Source organism: Diorhabda sublineata, chromosome 2, assembly GCF_026230105.1.
Source record: "Diorhabda sublineata isolate icDioSubl1.1 chromosome 2, icDioSubl1.1, whole genome shotgun sequence".
Classification (NCBI taxonomy): Eukaryota; Metazoa; Arthropoda; class Insecta; order Coleoptera; family Chrysomelidae; genus Diorhabda; species Diorhabda sublineata.
In genome coordinates, this window is record NC_079475.1 from 35,114,317 (window position 1) to 35,139,299 (window position 24,983).

The following is a 24,983-nucleotide window of genomic DNA, read 5'->3' on the forward strand; positions in this document are numbered from 1 at the left end:
ATAATTCAATTTGTCTACTTTTTTAGAAAACGACCAAAGATCATAAATTAAAAAAGGGATGAATAACGTGTTTATCATAGAAACCTTTTTCATGTTTCGAATCGACTTTGATAAGTATTAGTACGAAGTTTATAAATTCAAAAGTATTCAATATTAATAGGTCCAGTGATTACTTTTTCGAGAACAACAAAAATTGAAATAGAAAAAATATAATTAAAAATTGTAATATAGACATAATTAAATTAGCATGTATGAAAAATAAAGCTGATTTAAACCAAAATATAATCGTAAAAATAATAAATGTCATAAATTCCAATTCATACGATCGGTACCTTAGTCATTCTACATAGCACATGGTTGCTAAGTTAATTTCATTGCCAAATCAGAAATTAGAATAAAAAGTAAAGTTTCTGCATGAACATGATAGTTGTATGTGAAAACAACAAATTGTATTTTCTGGCAAAACGCTAGGGACAAAATTGTAAAAGATCAACAACTGCCTATCAAAATGCTGAAATCTCTTTTATACTTCAACTTTAACGAGTTTCATTAAAACTTCCTCAAAAACTAACTTTATGAATGAAGGTACTTCAAAGTTAAAAACTCCAAGAAGTTGGCAGCGCACTTTGGAGTTACAAAATTTTGAAGGTCTTCTAGGTTTGTTCAACTTTGCTCTAAAACGACATAGGGCTGAGAGTGAAACATTTAGAGAAAATTGAGGGAAATATTTTTGAGTTGGCACTGCTCTTTTAAGATATCGCGATTCTGGGGGTTGTTCTAAGTTTATTCTATAATAAGTTTCAATCTTGAAAAATAAAAAGAATTACAGTTTATATATTGACAGCTCAAAAAGCAGTCTAACATGGTATTCTACTAAATGCAAAAATTGAAAAATACGGGTTGCAATATAAACATAAAAATCCACTTCGTCCATAGTCAACTGGATAGGTTTCCAGAAAATTTGGAAGATAAGAGCGAACAGAGAGAGTTTATGCATCAGGAGTTACGCGACATTGAAGAGCACTTCCGGTTTCTGGGATACGAATATAATATTTGTTGGTCTCTGCTATGTCATTTTCAAAAGTCTACACATCACAGAAAAACATTAAAAAAAGTTTTCCTTAGTAAATACATCATTTTATTCCCACATTGCCAAAACTCAGATGCTAGAACTATAAAAATCTAATCTTATTTTTGCCAACAGCATATGTAGTCAAAAATTGCTAAAATTTCGTCAGCAACAGATGTAAAATTAGTAAATTAGTATAAATTGTAAAGAAACTGAAATCAATTTGTTGTCGGAGGTCACTAACACATTTTTTTTAATAAAAATTTGTGCCAATCACTCACACTTACTTTTTCCGCTTAACTTGCGATTTCTCCACAATAATTAAATAAAATTTTGAAGGCGGTAGGCCCTGCAGACCATCCTCTAAGCTTCCGGCTTTGTTTCAGCTCAAAACGCTCAGACATAATTTCCAGCTCGAAAACCAATCAGAACCATTTATATTTTAATAAAAATAAGCTTTCAAAGCTTTAACTACCCCACTTTAGCACTAACCAAAATTAACCTATCTGAAAGGGCTCCCATTTCTACTCATCCTGTCCTCCTTGGATAAAGCAACAACCAAAATTTTATACATCTCTAAATATATTCTCCTAGCATGAAATACACATCGATATATTAAAAAAACGATTTCTAAATATCAATAATTCCACTCACTATAAGAAAATTCTGTATACTCGTACTAATGCATCTAATTCCGAGGCCTTCGCAAATTATACAGTAGCCAATTCACATCAAATAATCGTCTGCCATCTTTCCGTATATAGGAAAATTATGTGCAATCCTCCAAGCCCTTAATTCTCTATCTCCTGACGACAAATAAGTAGTTCTTGGTCTCATATAGTAGAGTGCGTTCGCACAAATCCAACAAGTTTTACACCAAGTTCAACTTGTTGCTCCGATCATTGATCTATCGCTATATAAAAACAACCCACAAAGATTTGCATTATTGTTTTATATTCAGGCAGATATTTTCGATTTGGAAGAACTAAGGATATATGTAGAGGAAAATATCTAATTTTATTATAAATATAAACAAAGAAAATCATCGGGAAAACAAACCTGGTGGAAAGTTGTACAACTATTGCCATTAGGGACCTTTTGGAGGCTCTTTTACTCTATTAAACTTTTAACTATGAATATAAATTGTACTTTCAAAACGCTATTGATTTCTATTTTTTCTTTTATTTAGTTTAGTAAATTAAGAATCAAACAAATCACTCATGGTATGTAATGGTTATTTATTCTACAATAATAATAGTCGAGTGCGCCTGAGCGATAACGAGAGCTGGGAATAAAGTTCGAGACTAGTAAATATACACTGCAGAACAAAATATTTTGCCCACCCCATAATCGATTCATTAAATTTCTAAGTAATACACTTTAACAAGTTTCTCTTTCAAATTGTCAAGTTAAGGATAAAACGGTGTCTACCAAATGCAAAAAATAATGTCCGTTATTTCTTTACTTTATATTTTGTGGTGATTGCGACACGTTTAAACCCGAGGGTGGTAAGTTGACTTACAACCTGTCTTCCAAGGAAATTGCTACTTATGTCCTTCAAAACAAGTCAAAATACGTTATTTACATCACAGGAAGAAGGAAAAAATAATTGTTGCGGAAGTTATTTTGCATAGGAAACGCTTATTATACTAAAAAATTTCCTGGTCACATTGAATACCATTAATACATTTACTTTAAAAAACATTTTAATTGATCCTTGACGAGGGATTATGTCAAACCAAATTTTTAAGAGAGATTAATCCACCATACCACGATTGGGTGTGTACTTGGTAGGTGAAGAATTAGATGGTACTTAAAACCAACGGTAATTCATTACAGCTTATAGCACAAAACATACCCAATAAGAAGGTCAACTTGTATCTAAATTTCAGCAACAATAATTTAGTTCTTCCACTTACTAATCGTGGCGTTAGTGTAATAAAAAATGTGTCATTACTGTCAATGTCAATTGTCAAGATAAATAATCATTTGTTTCAATTTCCCAAACGCTTTCCTGACGTGTGTTCTAAATGGGAAGAATTTTGAAAAACCCATACTGAATTACATATTACACTTTTCACATTTATAGAAAAATCTGAATTTTGTAAGTTTCCACTTTAAAAGTGATATTTTAATTATGGCTATTAATTTTCTTTGGTTTAGTTGAAAAAGTAGGTAAATTATTTTGTAAACGAAAGTGTCCCTGTTCTAAGATGTTTTTAATCGTGAATTCAGGAAACTGCAAAATCAGAACTGGGTGGAAATGAATAACATAGAATATAGTAGATATTCTTTGATATACATTTAAATGAACCGCGAAAATACATTAGTTCTGCCACGTACAATCGAGAGCACTGGAATAGAAAATCCGTCATGTCAATGCCAATGAATAGAATATCTGCGTCGTTGCTTGCTGCTGCCACTTCTCAAAAACAACATGAAAATTACTAATATTTATACCACCATTTTGCACCTGCCAAAATTTTTTCTTAGTGCCCATTTACGCCTTTAAGAAATCGTTGCATACGCTAGTTAGTGCGCAGATTATCTGGCTTGTTAACTCTACTTCAGCTTCGGCCTATATAAATGCATTTATGTTTAGGATTCGATGTTATCATTGGTAAACCGTGGAGATGATGAGTCCACGTGGACTGACGGTTTGTTAGATGTTTACCGAATTTTATACGGGGAGTAAACATTATTTTTTATTTCTTAATTTGGTATGAGTGCCGTGCGTATTTATGAAATATTGATTGTTCCTCGCATAACTGTCTTCTGCAATTTATATTAGAAGAGCTATATGTATATGCCTACAATGTCATCGTCGCCATTGATTTATTTATTATCAAACCAATGACACTGAACTTTCAATTGTGGTTAAACGTCAACTAGATATAAAAGTATTTCTTTCATTTCTAACTAGTAAAGTGCAAATATTTTGAGCTCTTTTACTTTAAATAAAGTACTTTAAACGGATGGTTTATAATGGGCAGTCAAGGGGCTGTTGAGCATATAGGCCTTTAGATAGTCTGCAGTGCCCCACTTGACGTTACCAAAGGCCGATGTTTGTTGAGAAGCCGATCAGACGGTTTGGCTTGAACCCTTTGATGCCCTTGTGCATTTAACGGATGGTATCATAGAACCTGCAGTTTACCTATACAAAAACAAACTTTTAATGAAATTTTTTGCTTGATTTGTACTGAACAATTCTAATTTTCATTATTTATGAATTATTTGGAACACTCAAATAATTATCGCTAAAACAGACAAAAAACTGCAGCAAAACCTAAAAATCTTCCGAAATAATCATTTTATGGCATCTTTTAACCGTTAACTGTTCTCCAGACGAGCTTTTCCCGAGAAGACGCAACACATTTGTGAAAGCACTTTGGGCGATGCCAAGACCACAAATGACGAGTCCCAAAAGTGTCGTTTACTTTATATCACAGAATACTTAAAATAAAAAGTTAATACTAATACTATGAATGGCAACCAAAACATGCTAATTTATTCCAAAACCACAGCTCCTTCGCCAAACTTTTAAGTTTACAACAACAATCGAAAAGTTTCAGAATATACACTGCGTCGCAAAATGAAATCCTAGTTGTAAAACTAGAATAACATATTTATGGTGCTTGGTTCCTATCACTGTCACTTCTTGTATGAGTTACTATAAACCGCTGGTGGTATTTGAAAACCTGTCAACATACCTTCAAAAATAGTTGACCAATTGCTTTTATCAATTTTTCTTATTTCCACTACTTCTGTCCATGTGTACACCTGTTATACTCAGCAAATATGAAGTTAATGCAATTCTTCCCGCAAGCTTCATGAATCATGATAGCCCTAAGAGGGGTGATCTCTTCGTTCCGCTCCTCACCCACTTACAAGGAAAAATTGAATCTTTATTTTTCAATATAATGTTTATTAAGGTTAACATTGCACGTCTATGTGAATTTACGTTGGAGAAAACTCTTTTTTTTAATTTAGAAATGGGATTTCGAAATATAAGGAAACCTTACAAACAATTAGGGTTCACACCAGCAATGAAAATTTAGTGGTCCAAAAGGACCACCTAAGTTATGATTTAGTGGTAGACAAAAGTAAAAAAATTAACATATGCATGCTACACACACTTTTATACATATTTTTACGGCATATATAAATTCTTTTATGCAAAAACAGCACAGTAAATATAAAACATAGGTTTTTTTAAAAATATTTTGGGCGACAAATTTGTCGTCGATGTGTATGATTATCGCTATGTCGCCATGCTGGCGTGAACCCTACAAACAATGTTCGAGTCGAGATCTCTATTCGACAGGTTCTGGTATTTGTGTAACCAATGGTTTTCTATGTTCGGGTTGTTTAGTTATTACTTATACATAAAAAATAGGTGCCTACAGTTTAAATTTACTTTTTGATAAAACTAATCGTGACTTTAGCGCTGAGATTTATGTTGTTGGCTCTTGATCAAAATTAACTGCATTATGAGTAATTGATAAAGTTTTTTGAACATCATTGAGAGTTCCGTAACGACTGGAGTATTTTATTGTCAGAATCATCAACCTAGCCTTCTGCTATATAGACGTGCTTTTCAAGTCCCTATTTCGCTTAAGAGTATCAACCTGCAATGCGGCAGAAGCCCTAAGGAATATATATCGGTAACTTTAATTAGGATTGTTTTCTTTTTCATATATCCAAACTTATTAATGACAATTTTCTGTACGGTGCACTTGCCGTGTTGATAATTCAAGAAAAATATCACTTTAATTGGACAAAGGTCCAGCATACTATATTTTGAAAAAATTTTCAGTCACAGTAAAAACAGCTTTCGTTTTAGTATTGAGTGTGGGAATAAGAAAGGCCGATTCAAAGTCTTGAATGTCTTCCCATTTCATGTAATAAATTACGACCGGCACCTATAATGCCCTTAATAAATGCAATGTAATACGTATGTTGAAAAGGATACCTTGTCTGAAGCATCTGTGATAAATTTATAGCCGTTTCCTTTTCTTTAGAGAAAACTAAACAGTTTAGAATATTCTTGTAAGTTTATCTCATTTTTCAATTTTGACGTGCTCCTTAACATGGGCTATATCTTCCACAAGGCCGAAGATTTATAGATTTCGGAAAATTTTGTAAAATAGTCCAAGAGAACGTTCTCAGAAAAAGAAGTTACTTTATTGATATTCCATGAAAACCGTGTATGATTTTTCCTTAATTTTTTAGGTAATAAATTGATAGATGTTGCATTTGCAATTTCCACAATTTCTAGAAAACTATACAAATTATAATGCGAGATATCAGCAATTAATATTTGACGTTTCAAAATGTTTTCAATTTGATTAGCATCGACTTTCTGTATACAATGTTCTAACGATTGCGCAAGGCCCGAAAATACGAAGTACGTGCCGGCCGGGGGATTCCGAGGTGGAATCCAATGGGTATAGAGCTGATATCAATTTTTCAATATCTAATAGTCCAGAGCCGGTAACACTGAAAGTCCCTTCATAGCGGAATAAAAAAATTCTTAATTAAATTAATAGAACATAAGTATAGGAATGCATTAAGCTCGGTATGCGAGGATCTGGCATAACTATTTGAAGTGTGATAAAGGCTAAAATTTCTCATGCCGGAAACTTAATTTATTTATTTTTATGTAATTTTTAAAAATATCTTGGTATGCGCGCTCAAAAACTGCCGGAAAAATCCCGCCTTCCATTTTAAAGTACATAAACTATATTAGCCTCTACTCGAAAATGTACGATGTTCAATAAGATGTCTTTTTCTCTTCTTTGATTTAAAAGAATATGAGGATTAATATGATTCAAGGAATAATAACAAAATTTTTATTTTAGATAATTGAAACAATAAAATAATATTGAAATAATTGACAGTTTATTCTCAAACTTGGAATATTTATTGATCTTTTGCTTCAAGTATCATACACTTTACAGCGTGTAGTTGTTCTTTTGTCCAAAACTTCTGATCTATTATCTGGAGGCATCCCACTTGTGCACGGCGAAAAATTGTTGCCGCACCCTGAATGCCACACCTCTCTCTTATATTTCATAGCCATGAATGTTGTTTACGCCCTGGTCTTCTCCATCCGTCGATCTTTCACGTCAGTATGAGCTTGAGAGTTGAATATCTCGGTCCTCGCAGGATGTGTCCCAAATAAGATACTTATCGTTGTTTAATTACCGCGATCAGTTCTCTCCCACACCCACACAGTACTTCTTAATTCGTCATGTGCTATCCATGGGATCGGCAGAAGACTGTGCAACAGCCCAATTCCCATTGTTTCTATTCTGTTTAAGGATCTCACTTTCAGGGATCACGTCTCCATACCATACAAAAGGATTGGCCAAATTTTATTTTATCACCCTCAATCTAAGACTTACGGGGACTTCTTAACGGATTAGGAACTTTGTAAAAGCTGTTTTTGCAATTGCTATCCGAGTTTTAACTTCCTCGTCGCAATCTTATTTCTCATATTAACATACATCCAAGGTATTTAAATTTATTGACACTCTCCATGTTATTTCCATTGACAAGTCAATTGAGCTTCGCCGGGTTGTTGTCTGCTTATGACCATTAGTTTGATTTTATAGGCGTTTATTGTGAGTCCGTATTTAGTTCCAATTTCGTTGATAGAATTGACTAGCTCTTGTCGGCTAAATCGCAGTATCGTAGGCATTTGCTTTAATTTTTTTTTTGATGGTCTTGTAATGCCAGCTGAAAAATTCGTTTTACATATATGTTACATAGCATGGGTGAAAGTATGCATCCCTGACGGACTCCCCTAAGTATCTGAAGGTGTTCCGTAGTTAGAGACCCACTAGTTCGCAGTTGCGCTGTTCGATCTGCATACATCCTTTAGGATATATTTATTGATAATCTTCGATATCAATTTCATCTATATCGCAACGGTTTTCATTTTCTGATTCCTTACTTTCTTCTTCATTTAATTGGCCACCAAGAATTTCTCTAACTTTTGAAGGTGCTACTGGATATTGTTGATTAATGTTTTTTTATATAAATAAAATAAATAATATAGTTTCGTACAGAGAACTGTTTTAGAGGTGGTGAATCGCAAGAGTTGGAATATTTGCAATAGTTTCTATGATGGAGAATAGACTATATAGTCTCCATGGTTTCTTTGTATCGTTTATTACATTCCTCTAGTTCAGGTTGTCTTTGGGCATTTTAGAAGGTAGAAGCTATTCTGTCCCTTCAGTCTGGTCCACCTTCAAATGTCGAATGTTTTGTCATTTCGTTTTCTATTTTGGAAAGAAGTGTTGCATCATTTGGAATATTATCAATTCATCTTGTTTTTATCACGATATTATACATGTTATCACGAAAAGGCTGATACGAGAATATAGATAATGATGTGTTAATCATTGGTCTCGGAAATATTCACATATTCAAAAACCAAAAAATATGAATAACAAATAAATTAGGTGAAGAAATTAATTATATAAGTTGTATATCTATATTGCACGAGAATTAGGTCCATCACTTTGTCGAACTCTTCGGGGCTTCTATGCCTTCACGGGATCTGATTATACAGCAGCTTTTAAATTCTTTTAAATCTAAGCAGAGAAAAAGACATCTTATTCCACAAAAAGTATTTACTCTAAAATAAATTTTGTCGTAGATGCTAATGTTTATGTACTTCAAAATGGTAGGCAGGATTTATCTGGCAGATTTTGAGCGCGTATATTTTTAAAAATTACATAAAAATAAAAAATAAAAAGTTTCCGGTATGATGAAGAAATTTTAGCCCTCATAACACAATTTAAATAGGTATGCCTTTCCAACAAAAAAGTGGTTTGCATGATTCTTTTCTAAAAGCCAATAAAATTTACTGTCGTATACATTAAAAAAAATTAAAACATTTTTTTCAATTTTTTTTACATTGTTTCAGCAATAGGATTCCACGCATACAGAGCTTAATTTATTCCTATAATTATGTTCTATTTATTTAAATAATTTTTTTTTTATTCCGCTATGAAGGGACTTTCAGTTTTACCGTTATAAGTGTTATAAATATGAATGTATACGTATTGGAACAGTCAAATGGATTGAATTCGTTAATAAATAAATAACGTTGTATTGAGAAAAAAGCTTGGACACGTCGATTTGTCTTTGCTAGTGCGCATTTTTTTTAATTTTAAAAACACCCTCTCCTGTATATTATTCATTTTTTGGATTTTTCTGTAAACTGTAGACATGTACAGTATCCTATACCTATCTCCAACTGTTTCGAAAAAATTAAGTCTTTTCAGGTTAATTACAAAATCAGATTTATTAACATAAGACAAAATAATTTTATTAACATTAAAAAAAGAAAATTATTATAAATTTGCTAAGCAAATACTATTCCATTGATCAGTTTCAGTGCTATTTTCGCTTGAATTTCGTAAACTGAACGTGAAAATATCGGAAAAATGGTTCATTTAACAAAAATACACGAAAAAACTATTCTATAAATGGTTATGGAGGTAGCACATGGACACAAATAGAAGTTTCTCGCTTATTTCAAGAAAAATTTCCAAATTTGTCGCCTATATCCCAACGAACAATGCGAGAAGTGCTGATTCGAAATTAGAAATTATGCTTGAGTTTCAAGAAAACTACATAATTTTGATCAAAAAGCGTTCAGTCACTCATCAATATTTCGAATATAAAAGGAAAATAAAATGCATCCATGAAAATGATACTCATGGAAGACGATTTCGTTAGAAACACGTATTTTTATGAACAAATGATGACAATATTAGATAACTATGTAATTAAATTAGAAGATGTTTTTTGATGAGAGCACATTTACACTTTACGGTTATACGATGATGGTCCCAGAAGTACCTGGCCCAACAAAAATTTTTGAACAAAATATATTTATATTTCAACGTCATCTCATTTTGGCTTCAAACATTTTTCCCAGTTATGTGAAGTAAGTTCGATACCCTTTTTTACAATAAGAATAGTTAAGATCCTCAAAATAGCCATTAACTGCCGATATCACCTCTTCATTGTTGGAAAATCTTTGACCACCGAGCCATTTTTTTCAAGTCTGGAAACAGATAATAATTCTAGGGAGCTGAATCTGGGAAATATGGTGCATGAGGTAGCAATTTAAATTTGAATTCTTCAATTTTGACCATTGCAATAACGGATGTGTGAGCTGGTGCATTGTCTTGATGAAACACTTCCCTCTTAGCTAAATGCGGTCGTTTCTGCTTGATTCCTTCTGTCAAACGTTGCAATAAGTTCGTTCAATACTCGCCTTTGATAGTATTTACTTTTTCAAGATAGTCAATAAAAATTATCCCAGCGCATCCCAAAAAACCGACGTCATGACCATATCTGCAGATGGAACGATCTTTGCCTTCTTTGGAGCTGGTTTTCAGTCCATTGTTGCGTTTGTTATTTTGTGATAGACCCACATTTCATCCATGGTTATGAAGCGGTGCAAAAATTCGGCTTTATTTCTATGAAAAATTCGATGGAAACATCTTCGCAAGGCTGTTGTTGTTGGGGTAATGCCTTTCAAATAAAAGTGTTGTATCACATTAGGATGACCAATTTCACCGATGTTTATAAATTCACTTAAAATGTTCACTCTTGATGGTTGCCAAATAAATACTAGACAACGTGGCGTCTTCAAACTTATATGCTGTATAGATCGTGTACTTTCTATGGTATTTTTCAAGCAACTACAGCCTTCTCTAGATCAGGCCACGTAGTTTTGGTAGTCCTACTATTAATCGTCAAAATTGCCGCTAACGGTCTAATTATAATCATCACTAAATGAGAGAAAAACATGCGCATTATACTGAAAAAGTTAATGTTTAGGAAGGAATTGCTGGAAATCATAATGTAACAACTTGAATGGACTTAAATATTTAGTTACAAATTATTTCCATGCCAAGTTTGATAAACTTATATCCTGATCTAGCAAACTCACGGGTTCCTGCGAATATAATATGGTTTCAACAAGAAGGAACATCGCCCCATTACCAAATGAATGTCGGGCAGTACTTGAACCAAATTTTTCAAAATCAGTGGATGGGGAGACGCGGATGAATAGTATAGCCAGCACCAACTCCTGATCTGACGTCATTAGACTTTTTATCATGGGAATATGTCAAAATTATTGTATACAAAACTAAACCATTCAAATTAGATGACTTAAAAAGATGAATCACGCTTGCGATTAGATCATTCACGTCTGAGATGTTGAGTAAAGTTAAACGACATTTCTATACGATATCAATGTTTTAATACAGTATAAGAAATAATCAGTATTATTTATTAAGTTTTAATTGTAATGTAGCGATTTTGAGAAATAAAATAATTTTTTTTGCTATTACTTCTTGTAATGAGTCTGAAAACATTTAATATTTCTGAAACAGTTGAAGGTAGGTATATTAACGCCTTCCTTTTTGCTGGAAAAACATTGTGAGAAGAATAACGAGCTACCGCCAATTATCTACTATACAGGGTGTTTTGGGACTTGATTCAAAGGGAGTGAGTATGTGACGTGAAAATAATGCTGGGGAATACAACAAAATTATGAATTTTTAATGGATGATTACGTGTGTCCATATTTGACGGAATAAATAATTCTACAGCATTATCTAAAGGTCAGGGGCGGCTCATGCTCAATGGTTAACAATCCGTAACTTTTACACGGATAACCTGTACAATCCAAAGGTAGAAAAAATGAATTTTTCAATCGAATTTTGAACAAATAGGTATTTTTGTCATTTTGTACAAAGTGTGAAGTTGTAAAATTTCTACAAAGAAATAGATGAAAGCAAATTAAATTTAATTTGAATTGAAATAAAAGAAAGTTGTCACAAAATTCGTTCGATAGGAATTTTGAGAGACTATCTTCTAATCCAGGAGGGAAAAAAACTACACTTTCCACCCGAGAAAAGTAGGACAACATCGTCCAGGATAAACAAAATCGCGGGCGAAAATACCCTCCTTGACGCCCTAGGAGAATTTGCAGAATAACTTTTGGAAAGCTTTAATAACCTACATACAATTCCAACATAAAAATTCAATTAAAACATTATTGTCTATCATAATACAACTTAGTTATCAAAAATAAAAAGCCGCTGAAGGCGAATCCTTCGTTATTTTTTACTTTGATCGAATTTTTGCTCTTTAAGTAAATAATATTTCATCATACACTATGTTATCTATGATTGCAAACTACATCAACAACCAAATGCGGATTATTTCTCATTTCTCTTCCGGCGTATGCGTTATTGATTTGAAGAAGTTTTAATGTAGAATCCAAACTCCAAAACGAGGTTATGACATACACTAGTTATCGCCGGGTAAAAGTATGAAGGCAATATATCGCGAGTAGCACGAACACACTTTAACTAAACTGGCACAAAAATATTCAAAGTCTATAGAATATGACCGCGCCGATTCAACAAAATTAGAAAGGAACGAAGTTTCGACATTTTCGCACGGATCTTCGCAGATGCACACTATTTAAACATTTTGTTTCAAAAGAGAATGCTAATTTTTGCGTAGCGGTTAAGTTTTCAACTTTCAGATTCTGGTTTATAGACAATATATTGGAGGAAGATGATGTTAAACAAGAAAATGACAAAGCAGAACGGATTTAAATACAAAAAAAGGAAAAGAAGTGTGAATAAGGCGATAAGAAAATTCTTTAACGAAATTTTAGAAAAATGATGAGAAATTGTGAAGAAAACAAAAATTTATTATAAGAGCTTAGAAAATGAAACTGAATATAGATGAGTAGTGTCCGGAACCACTAATATTGGAGGAAGTTAGTTTGGGAGCTCATAAAAACAATATTTGATGAAATAATGGACTCGAAAGAGGAAATTCCACAAGATTGGAAAAGCAGCATCATGGTCCCAATATATAAGAAAAGGGAGTTAACATGCACCCGGTATATCACTTTTATGCACCGCATATAAAGTATTCACATACATCTTAAGTAAAAAATTACTTCTATCTGCTGAGGAATTGGTAATTGGTGAATACCAAACGAAATTCAGACCAGATCTATCAAAGAAACCTTGAGCGGCGCGTGATATAACGTAGATATTCGTGGATTTCAATTAGACCCATGATTCCATCGACTAAATGCTATCAAGAACGAGTTCGGAAACTAGGAAAGTTGATACGATTAATGAAAGTCATTAGAGATAATTACAATGACAATAGCATGTCTGAATACAGCTTTTGCTGATTAATCAATTCGAGGTAACTAGGGTACTTGAGTAAAAGATAAATGTTGAAGTTTTTGTTTTCATGTTTTTAAATTTACATTATGCAATAACACAGCTTTCAAACCTTATTTCGATGAGTTTATAAACAAGTGGCATTTACAAGAAATCAAGTTCCTTCATTAAATCAGTATAAGCACGAACAGCATTTTCCATATTGTGAAATGTGGAAACCGCCGCATATATTTTTCTAAAAGTTTTAGTTTCCGTTCCTATTGCATGTTTCACTCCTTATAACGGGAACCAAGAAATTCTGACTGTTGCTTTGACAACTCTTTTTGAACAATCGAATGTAGCTTGCCGGAACTGGAACCAGACGTGTATGTGTATGTTTCCTAAAGATCCGTTGTTTCCTAAAACAATATCTTGGGGCGATTTCACTGTAGACGATTCCCGACATTTAATCATGTTATTAGTCGTATTTTGTTGCAAAAATATTTTTCTCCTCATTGAATTCTTTGGAGCGTTTGAAAATATCAACATCAAACTGAAAATCACACATCACGTAATAGCTGTTGCTGCAAGTTTGAGGTTATGTTTTACCCTTTAAACTTGAAGTGACAATATTCATAATATCTTTCTATGTCGATATATCTTGTCATTTATTCAGGCAATATTCAACGTTATTGAGGGCACAGTTGAGGATCTTGATAAGGGTAAAAACACGTATGTCATCACGTGTGATCTAACTAATGCCGTTGACTGCGTACATTCAGACATTTTGTTGTTTAAGATGGAACACTTTAGATTCCGAGGTACAGAGTTGGAGCTGTTTGAATCTTTTTTAGAATGTACGTATGCGTACAGTACGTATGCTACAACAGTTGTGCATCTAGTCTGGCATACTTTTTATAATAAAAATCGTCAAACTCCTCAAAATAGCCATTAACTCATTCATTATTGAAACATCTTTAACCACTGAGCCATTTTTTGGAGTCTAGCAACAGAAAATTAATTTTGGCCATTGCAATAACGGATGTGTGAGCTGCAGCATTGTCTTGATGAAACAACACTTTCTTCTTAGCTAAATGCGGCCGTTTTTGCTTGATTTCAACGCTCAAACCTTGCACTAAATTCGCATTTTAGTCGCCATTGATGGTTTCTCATTTTTCAAGATTTAAAGTCAATTAAAATTACGCGCACAAAAACCACCGACACCATGACCTTGCCTGCAGATGGAACAATTTTTGCCTTCTTTGGTGCCGGTTCTCTTTTTTCAGTCCATTGTTTTTATTGTTCTTTTGTTTCGGGTGGGAATTGAAGGACCCACGTTTCATCCATAATTATGGAACGGCGCAAAATTTGGCTTTATTTCTGTGAAAAGTTGCCAAACATTCGATGGAAATATCTTCATGACTTTGTTCCATGCCATCTTGCTCAGAGCCTTCTATGTCCAAATTTTCAGTTAATATGCGATGTAACATAAATTTTAGAAATGCCTACTATGACTGCTAGCTCGTGCACTCTTAGTCGATGATTGTCCAGTAATATTTCTGGAGTCGTCACCTCATTTGGTCGACAACTGCGATGCTGGTCTTGGCAGGACATACGGCCTCGTTTAAACTCTGCTACCCAATATTTTATTGTTGATAATAAAGGAGCAGTCTCACCCACAGAAGAATCTAGTTCAGCTTTTATATTCGTTGGGCTAAGGCCCTTCGAATAGAAGTATTGTACCAACCAACTAACCACTGAAAAAGTTCACTATTGATAGCTGCCAAACAAACACCAAACAACGTGACGTCTTCAAACTTGAAACATATGCTGTATAGATTGTGTACTTTCTAATAAAGTAATATTTCTAGTAACTACCGCCATCTCTAGATTAGGCCATGTAATTCTGAGACTATCTTCGTAATTTGTTTTTAAATGCCATGACTAATAATATATACTTATTACTATTGATGATATACATTTAATAGAAGTGTAACACAAGGTGACTGCTTCGTAGAAATGCGGGCGGAAATTAAAAGAAAATCTTGAGCTTAATGCCGAACACCTCCGTCGGAAAAGGTCTCGTGATTCAAAGCGGAGAGAAGAAATGAAAGAAAAAATGAAGACAGATATATATTTGAAAATATTGGCTACAATCAAATCTAAAGAAAGAATGCAGGAAACTAGAATGCGGCGCAAATAAGAACAAATTAAACAAACGATACACTAGGGAACACTGTCCCACTAACTTGGTGGAGTTTGTAAAAAAAATGGCTAATGAATTCTATTTTGCTGGAATTGATAAAAGTGACGTCACTGAAGCAGCTTCGCGAGAGAAAAAAGATGTAAAAACAGTCCAATATTGAAAAAAAATCCAAAAATGAGCAATGATTATGAGCATCAAGAAGCCTTTCAGATTACAATGTATGATGACATTGGTAGGAAACGTTTCACATAAATCGTAAATGACATAGCAGTCATAGAAAAATTCGTTCATTGTCATTTTTATGTCAAATTGTTCATTTCTACCCTACCCACGTACATGCCTAGATAGCAGCGTCGTACTATGGCTATTTCAAACACTTAAAACCTGGACTACACGAGAACCACCCTGCTATATAGAAATTGGGCTTGATTTCAAGACCTGTATGTAAGACCTTGGTTAAAATTAATTTGTGATTAATATAATTATGCTAATTATCAATGACAAGGCATATTTTGATGTAGATAGAAATAGGTCAAAACTTTTTTGAAATTAATTTAGCCATTTCAAAAGAGACTTATTAAGAACATAAAAAAAAGATCTAAGAAATAGAAAGTTCAAAAAATGTGTTGTGACGTTCTATTGAACTCGTACTAACAAATTAGTTTTAGGTCAGTTGGAAATTTTACATTGATAAAGGAGTAGAAATCGTTTAAAACCGTAAAAATGTTTATAATAATGAAAATATCCCCAAAACAAAGTTGAGAAAATTAGTAAGAACAAAACAAGGATATGTGCTGAGTCTATTAATTCATCAGTGATATAAAATAAGACTATAAAGATCCAAAAATATATGAAAAACCAAATATATAATTAAAATAGTTAATATTTGCCGATAACATTGTAGCATTAGCAAAATCAATAAACAATTGACGATATGTTACAAGTCTCGTATTCGTGTAGCCCCTAAGCCGCTCCTGTCTAATGAAACATTTAGAATGTTCGAAGCGAGCGAGTTGAACATTCCAGAAGAACATAGCGTATAAATATAAACAGTGTAATTAAAGTTTTGAGTTAAGAAAATATAGCTAATGTTTTAAATTTATATCACAAGTTAAGATAATATCAAAGTTACAAATTTTTTAGTAAAAATTTACAAATTATTCTTACCGAAATGTTCTTTTTTTAACGATTCCCGGGATATTCTGCTTCTAACGGGTACATAGTTTTCGCTCGATTTTGAAGCAGACTTAGGGTCATGGGGAATTCCTGGAAATAAGTAAATAAAATAATCATAATGCGATACAATAAAAACTCATGACATAGAAACAAAGTAAGTGTTTTTTATTGGTTCTGAAAACTATGTCGGGTTTAAATTTTTAAATGATTGTTCATTACATACATTTTGTAATTTACCGAACATCTCTAGTACTCATTATAGCGCTAATATAAATTTTTAAAAGTATAATATTTTTACTCCGCCTATATATTTTTTCTTGCAACGCGCCAACCGCTTGCTTACGTCACCAGCGCCGATCGAGTTTCTAATTAAACTAAACTACAGCAATTTCTATACCATATTGTTTTGTTTTACCATTGTATTATTTTTTGTTAGGATGTCGATGTATTGTACCAAATGTACCAACACCACTATTACTGCTAAAGTATTTTTAAGTATCCCTAAGGAAGAAAAATTATGGCAAAAATGGTGTGATGCAATGAAGACAAGGCAGTAAAAGGAATACTGTTTTATCAAGTACAAGTAAGCGGTTTTGGGAAGAAGATCTTTTCGAGTTGAATATGATTTTTGAATAGCATATTCAAAACTTAAAACTTACGATACAGGGTAGCTTGACATATTATTGTGACAGTAATGTAGATGATACTTGTTATTTGATTTCTTTGTTTTTTTGCATTGGCGCGACGAGATCTAACCTGATTATTGTCAAAGAAAAAAAAAGGCACGATCGGATTTTCAGAACTTATCCTTACTAATATTATAAATGTGAATGCAAGTTTGTTTGCTACGCTTTCACGCGAAAACTACATAACCGATCATTATAAAACTTTGTACACATATTATTGGAGGTATTACAAATAACATAGGATACTTTTATGAAAACATTTTCTTTATATTATTTACGAGATATAAAGCAATTGCACTGTATTACCAACGGCTACTATATACAATCCAATTGACTATAGCTTCAGCTGTTTGGAATTTTTCTTTATTTATTGTTATTTTTTTCTGTCAGTATATATGCAGTATAGACCTATTTGAATTTTTGAAGTTAGGTGTCATTTTTGTGGTTACATGCTATTTATTATTTTAAATCTTATTCTTTGGTTTTAATTCCTACTCTGTTCTTTTTTAAAAATGCCTCGGAAGCAAAAGTCCCGTGCAGAAAAAGTTGCACTAAATAAAGAATCTTCGGTTCACGCATATTTGAGAAAACATCAGGAAACAGAATGACAAAGTGTTTTGAGAGCAACTGAAACTCCTCTTCAGGTACGAGTTCATTCAAAAAGAAAAGCTACGCTACAGCTAGAAGAGCGCCGTCGTAATTTCATGCGAAAGGATTGGTCGGTATTCAATGGTACTAGGTTTCAACAAGATCCTTCAATTTAATATCATAATCATCATTTGATTGTTATTGGCTCAATTAATAAAAAATGTCACTGTTGCGATGCTTTCAAATGGAAAGATGAAACTATTGGAATGTGGTGTTCCGGTAGTAAAGTTTCACTTCCATTACTTGGTGAACCAGAAGAGGCTTTGAAACTTTGAGTGTTACAGATGAGTCAAAGCGAATTTTGAGCAAAATAAGTATAACTCTTGCTTTCAATTATATGGATTCATTTCTATTGTAATAATCTGTTTTCCTTCTTTGATGGCTTTAAGCGAGCGGGTAAAAGCTAGTAATTTTTATAATTCACGTTTAACATTGGGCAAATTTGACCACTACAATATTTTTTTATGTAAAAAACAAAATCAGTCTTATTTTCATGACGAAATCATCAAAATGTGGTACGGAATATTTTGTTATAAAGACGTTTATAAAACTACATTTTTGTTTAGTTGGTTGACACCTTTTGCTAGTTATCAGGCATTATCTATATTATTTTAATTATTTTGTGAGGATAATCAGGCTCTTTTTGATTTGAACACATTAAGTCCAACAAAATCTAAGTCGAATTTGCTCAAAATTAAATGTAATTTATTTATTTGAACTTAAAAACTTGGTACCTCAAAATTAAGAGGTTCGTGCACAAAAAATCTCGTTTTTGCCCAATAAATACGTTATTTTATCAATTTGTCTGTTCATCTGGTTCATCCCGTGGATTTTAACAGTAACAAAATATTTATTTGTGGCCATTGCAAAGAAGTCTATTTGGGGCAAATTGTCTGAAGCCTCTGCTCCATTTTTATCAACAAATCAACTTTTTGTCGCCAAAATAGCACTTTAGCCAGTAGCATTTTGTCAAATAGGTCGACCGCTCTCCCACACAATCTGCGCTGATGACGTAGTACCTCTATGGATCGGATCTCGTATGGTATAAAATATATCCAGACGTCTAAACTTTGTTAGTTTGTTAATACTAATCTTATCTCTTATCAACTTGAAATAAACACCATTATACTTGTAAAATGAAGTTGTATTTATTTCCGTTACAAAAGAATATACTTTTTTTTTTATTTTCCCATTGTATCTGCTAAAAGGGCATCAATCATTCGATTCCTGTTATGGTTTTGTGGAACAAGATTTGGATTATGCGGTGAAGTCCTCAATTAGTAGAAACTAGAAAAAATCATTGAATCAAGTCGAATTACTGAGCCGGAAGACCCTTAAAATTGATCATTTATTTCTACTAGCAGACCATATTTTTTCCTGAGTGGTAAACTAATTCCAGTTTGACCTAACAGAGATGTGAATCGAAGTAATGTTGAATAAATTGAAAATGCTTTATCATCACAAGATCGGGACTAAAAACTGATATTTTACGAAATGAATTTTATTTATTTTAGCATATTTTCTAATCCAATAGAAAACAGACAACTACATCTGTCATTTTTTTAAATTACCAATTTAATCAGTGAGGTTAGAAATGTAATTGAGTCGCCTAATTTTGAAGATAAATGGCGCTGTGGAGAATTTGGAGGAGAAATATTATGGTAAATGGACTGGACAATGGGTACCAGCGATTTAACCATCACCAGATCTTTGAAAAGAAGATACTCATTTTTTGATATATTAGTAGCTTCATATAAACCATTTAGAGCTACCATTAACACAAAGTATCAAAGAATAGAGTTTTCCATAATCTTCTGAACAAGATACCGCTTGCCAAGCATCCCGGGGTCAATCCATAGCAAAACAACACATGGTATCAACCTGGCAACCACAAAATTTGATAAAATATGCTGTGAAAGTTTAAAAAAAAATTCGATTCTTTTTAAAAAATATCAGTTCAAATTTAGATAATATTCCTAATTGAGCTAGAGATGATAATGATAATTATTTTACTTATATTCAAATGACCTTTCTTTTGATGAAAAATACTTTGTTATAAAAAGTATTTTTTAGAAATCAAATTCTATATTTTGAATTTTTCAATTCAATTCCTGAAAATTTGAAAAAACTTCCTGCATGACCAACCTTCCGGTAAGTATACTTAGATGAAGAGCTAGCATATGCAAAAATTTTACTTTCTACTCCACCTTCATTCTACTTCGACACCACTTTTTGTCATATAAAGTTATATATCCACTAATTTATGTCTTTAGCAGTTTTCCAGGGAATTTTTGAACGGTCACTATTTCTTTACTGGTATTTAATTTATTTATACACATATATTTAATACACTCACCATTAAAGGCATATGAGCATATGATATTACTTTGTATCAATAATATAAAAGTGCTTGAGTGAACCGGTTCATCGGATTCATTCATCTTGTATGGAAAAGATGAAATTAATTCCAGTTGAAATAAGATCATCAAGTCACATGGTGCTTTTTCTTAGATGATAGCAGAAAACTTGCCTTATGCCTCTATAATAGGTCTTCCTTATATTCACATAAAATGATTGTTTTTTTTTTATATTGAAGGGAACATTAATTTAAGTAATTGAAGACCTTTTTTGGTACTGACTGAAACTTTTTTTCTGAAATGTATATACAGAAACATTGTTATGCTCCAAATATAGTGGACTTACAATGAAACTTGAATTATTATGTTTACTATCTTCTTCGTAATATATCACAAATGGTTTGTATTGTCACATGATTACTTGTCCAGTGGAAATACTGAGTTACATTTTTTATTGTTTTATAGTTTTCAGAAATATTTAGGTTTACTACAATCTCAGATGCTTTAATATTTCTTTGTCATTAATAAATGATAAGTGTTGCTTTGCTTGTTTCAAATAGTCTGTTATTTGTTAGTTCATGAAAGAATTAGTCGAACTAACCATTACTAGTCACCATCACTATATTAAATATTAAATCAAGGCTCAACAGTATTCAACAAAAACCTATAAATATTGCATTTAAATATTATTATTTAATTATTAACCCATTGGTATCCCAATTTGATTTTAAAAAAACACTTTGTGCTCTTAAATTAATTATATTAAATTTATACCGATGTAATTTTGATAATGTTCAAAATATTTGAGGTGGGTATATATATACCTTGTATTGATTTGATATTGAATGACCCATCCTCATATGGACTCACCAAACTTATTCCTCCTCCCTTTTTTATTCTTCAATTCAATTTTTTTCTATATCTTCTTTCTTAATTTTTTTATTGAAAAAAATTTAAACAGACCATCAAATTGGTGCCTTTATAGTTATAAAGTAGAATGAGGAATAGACATTTATTGTTAAAAATTACAATAGGAGGGGGACAATTCAAAAGCATATTTCAAGTAGAGTTTTTATAGTTGAACAAATTAAGAACAAAGAAATGTTGAAAGCGTAAAAATAATTTGTCGGGGTGGCTACTATCTTTGAATATATAGATCACTTATAGTAATTTTCATAAGGAGATACTCATCTTGAAATTTATGTATAGATTCATCTTACTGTTTACCATCATCTATAAGCAACATCATAATCTTCAGCATGTTTCTAAATTTTACGACTTAATGTATAAAATATGAGAAGGAAAGTTCCGCGCGTGTGTTTTATCAGTAAGTACCAATATGTTTATCAATTTTAATCTCTACAGACTGACTCTGAAAAAAAATTTCAAATCAAACTCATTGTCTTTTATACAAACCTGTATATTTCGACAGGGATTAAGAAACGTAACTCCAGTTGAACTTCATATAATATGTAAGGAAAATTTTCTAAAATACAATTTTATTGATGGTTTGCGACATCCTTCAAGTTGTGAGTCATCCTGTATGTTTAACTATGACATACCTTTACATTTATATCATTAAAATCATTATTTTGTATCTTCATGTAAAACAACTTATTATTAAATCAAAATAAGTTCATCCTTTGTACAGTGTAAAATTCTTTATAATCATTAAAAACTGGTAAAACATCAATGCAATACAACTTAGGATGCAAGTTAATCAAACTTCTATCAATTCGCAAATTCCAAAATTATTGCCAATAAAATCTCAAATTGTTCTCATATATGTTCATGGTTACAGCTTTGGTGTGAACTTCTTCATTTAGTTCACTATATTCATTATGGACAATAGAAACATGCAATATCCAAAATCTACCCAACTTAAAATATATCAGATAAATAATTCCCAAACAAATATTTATCTGATCAGTATTTACACAAATTATATCGGAAAACTTAGTTGCTGACCTGTATATTCTTAGAATCAAAAACTATTAAGATATATGTATACTATCGCGCCTATGTATCTATTAAACTATTTGTACTATTCATTAAAAATAGAAATTGTCATTAGTTAATGAGATCTTGATACTAGTAATTAACATCATAATAAATTTAACTGTGTGCAGCCCTATTCCTCATAATTATTCAATTTCTCAAACATCCTAACCTCCTTACTCGCAACTTATCAAGATTTGTATACGTTTCCACTTTTCTATTCGTATTTAACTCTGTTTATTTTTAGTATAATACCTTTAATGATATATTATATGCAGCGCCCCCTATACGACGAACAGGATATGGCCCCCTCTTATTCCGGGGGGCTCCTTTTCCAACACAGCTCCTTCATCTAGCGCTATGAATGTACCGGCCTGCTATAAAACCGTATACGCTTACCACAATAATTTGACAGCACGTCTTACGTATAACTTTGTTTAGAATTGGTTTTCAATATTATTGTCATATTAAATAAGATAAAAACATGCTTGTAAAGATTTAGAGTGTCTCCAATAATGACTGGGCTTTTGTAAGTAATGTCAAAGTTCATGAATTAAGACCCCCAGCAACAGAAAAATGTGAAAAAGTATAAACAATGCTAATGACCTGTTAGTGATTTCCTCAGAAAACAGTTCACTTTTCACAACGATACTTGGTCATCCATTCATTGTTTTGTCACATTTACACGTCCGTCAACAAACACAAACAAAACATTAACCGAATTTCACTGTTACTTTAACTATTCGTAGACAGCCATAAAAATAAATGAAGGGTTTCTTACCTTACCCCGATTGTTTGTCACACAACGCCACCTATGTTATATGCGTCGCTGATGTTTCACGTTTCACCAAAAGCACGTATTCTATCAACGATAACGAGCTCTACCGAACACGTCCGAAGCCTAAACGAGACACATGTTTGCTATGAACTAGCTAATAAATTTATCTAAAATTATTAGATAGAAGCTGAATTTTCTCAATTTTCTACTAGATTCTAATAATATAGATATTACCGATATACAATCCACAAAAATGTTCAAAATTTGATGGTTATTTCCGCTTTAAAACCGAAGTATTTTTACTAGGCAGACATTCACTCTGTGACGAAACTTTTATATTATTTTAACTTGTCATGTTGATAGGGACGTGGTTCTTTCGCCAGGAATTACTGCGATAGTTCGCTTTTCTGACACTAGGAGGCTTGGCAAAACGCCGTCTTTCTTTCAAAATTATTATTTTTAATTCATTTTCCAGCAATATTCGGCCATAGTTCAAGGTTTTATTATCTTTATTTCAAGTTATCTCGTTATGTTTTCTCTTGAATGTAGGTAGAGGGGAGGTATAACTATACTGTCTCTCAGTATGAGAGTAAAAAAATATTTTATACAATTGGAAGAATCGTAGCTAGTTATGTTGAAAATGTGGCGTAGCACGGCCTCGATCATAAGTGACGTAGCATCGTAGCATTTTCGTAGATACATAATGCTAGTTGTTTACGGTTTTCGTTGGGAAGTTTTGGTTTGATGAGTCACTTTTGCTGAATTGAATCGGAATTTTTTTCAATACGTAATGACATTGTTTTGATATTATACATTTTAAAAATTGAAAATAAGAATGAATTGTTGAAAAATTGTGGTTTAAAACGTTATTTAGAACAAGAATACTATAAAATAACAGCTTTTATAATAAGACATCTTCGATTGTAGGATTTTCAGTCAGCCATTCATTGTTTTGGTTTTAGATTGGGCATGTGAGATTTTACGGATTCTGATTTTCCGATAAAATCACTTGTATTGATTAAGTTTCACTATCTCAAAGCTCCAACTTAGACCATGCATAGTAAACGATAATAGTGTAGAAAGGTGAAAAATACTAAAAAAAAAAAATAGGAATAGGTACAATCCTTGAGCAAATTTAAAATAACGACTTAAATTAGTATTACGTTCTGTAAATACGCATTAAGTAAGAGAGTGGTATTAGAGTATTTTCATAAATTTATTTTCATTTTTATATTATACAAGTACAAGCCATACAAGTATTAGGTACTACGCAAAATTTCTGTATTGTAGTTTCAAATGTAATATTAGTCAGGGAAATAGAGCACAGAACTGAGCAGTAAGACTGATTAAGATACAACACTCGATTCGGGAGAGCCTTTGGAAACTTTGTGAACAAAAATAATGAGTAATAAATGAAAATTGAATTTGTGCAGGGGAAAATGCATTTTGAAGAGTGAATTTTACTACTAGGGGGGCTTTCGATGTCGCTGAATACGAATATCATGACAGAAAAGGTCTACCTGGTCTCGAGGGTGGACGACATCTACGTCGTCTACTGGGGACCTGTAGAAATTCGTTATGAAATTGGCTGAATTCATAAATCGGGGTTTTCGAGGTGGATAAACACGAATATCACGATAGAAAGAGTGCACGAGGTTCTCATTATTAAGAATTGCAGGTATAACTTAGAGCAACTGGTTAATTTTATAAAAAATCACTCATTTTTTACATAAAATAGTGAAAAAATAATTCAATTTTTATTTTTTCTGCATTATAATTCATTTTCTGCATTTTCGTTGTCTTCCATTTCTTTGTCTGCAGTTCCTTTGGCATAA

The 24,983-nt window shown here is 32.3% G+C and overlaps 1 protein-coding gene across 8 annotated transcripts in view; it reads right to left on the bottom strand.

The window, feature by feature from the left end:
* The window catches only part of LOC130452882 (uncharacterized), a 46,974-nt gene extending 23,430 nt beyond the window's left edge, over positions 1 to 23,544 (bottom strand). For 2 of the 8 annotated variants that reach the window (XM_056792379.1, XM_056792378.1), the window contains exons 1-2: positions 23,152 to 23,501; positions 16,673 to 16,771 (exon numbers count right to left, since the gene is read on the bottom strand). The gene's annotated coding sequence lies outside the window, so the exon portion shown is untranslated. Of the gene's footprint in view, positions 1 to 16,672; positions 16,772 to 22,976 lie in introns of all 8 variants that reach the window. The other 6 variants (XM_056792375.1, XM_056792377.1, XM_056792373.1 and 3 more) reach the window with 6 other exon arrangements.
* Positions 23,545 to 24,983: the final 1,439 nt, after the last annotated feature.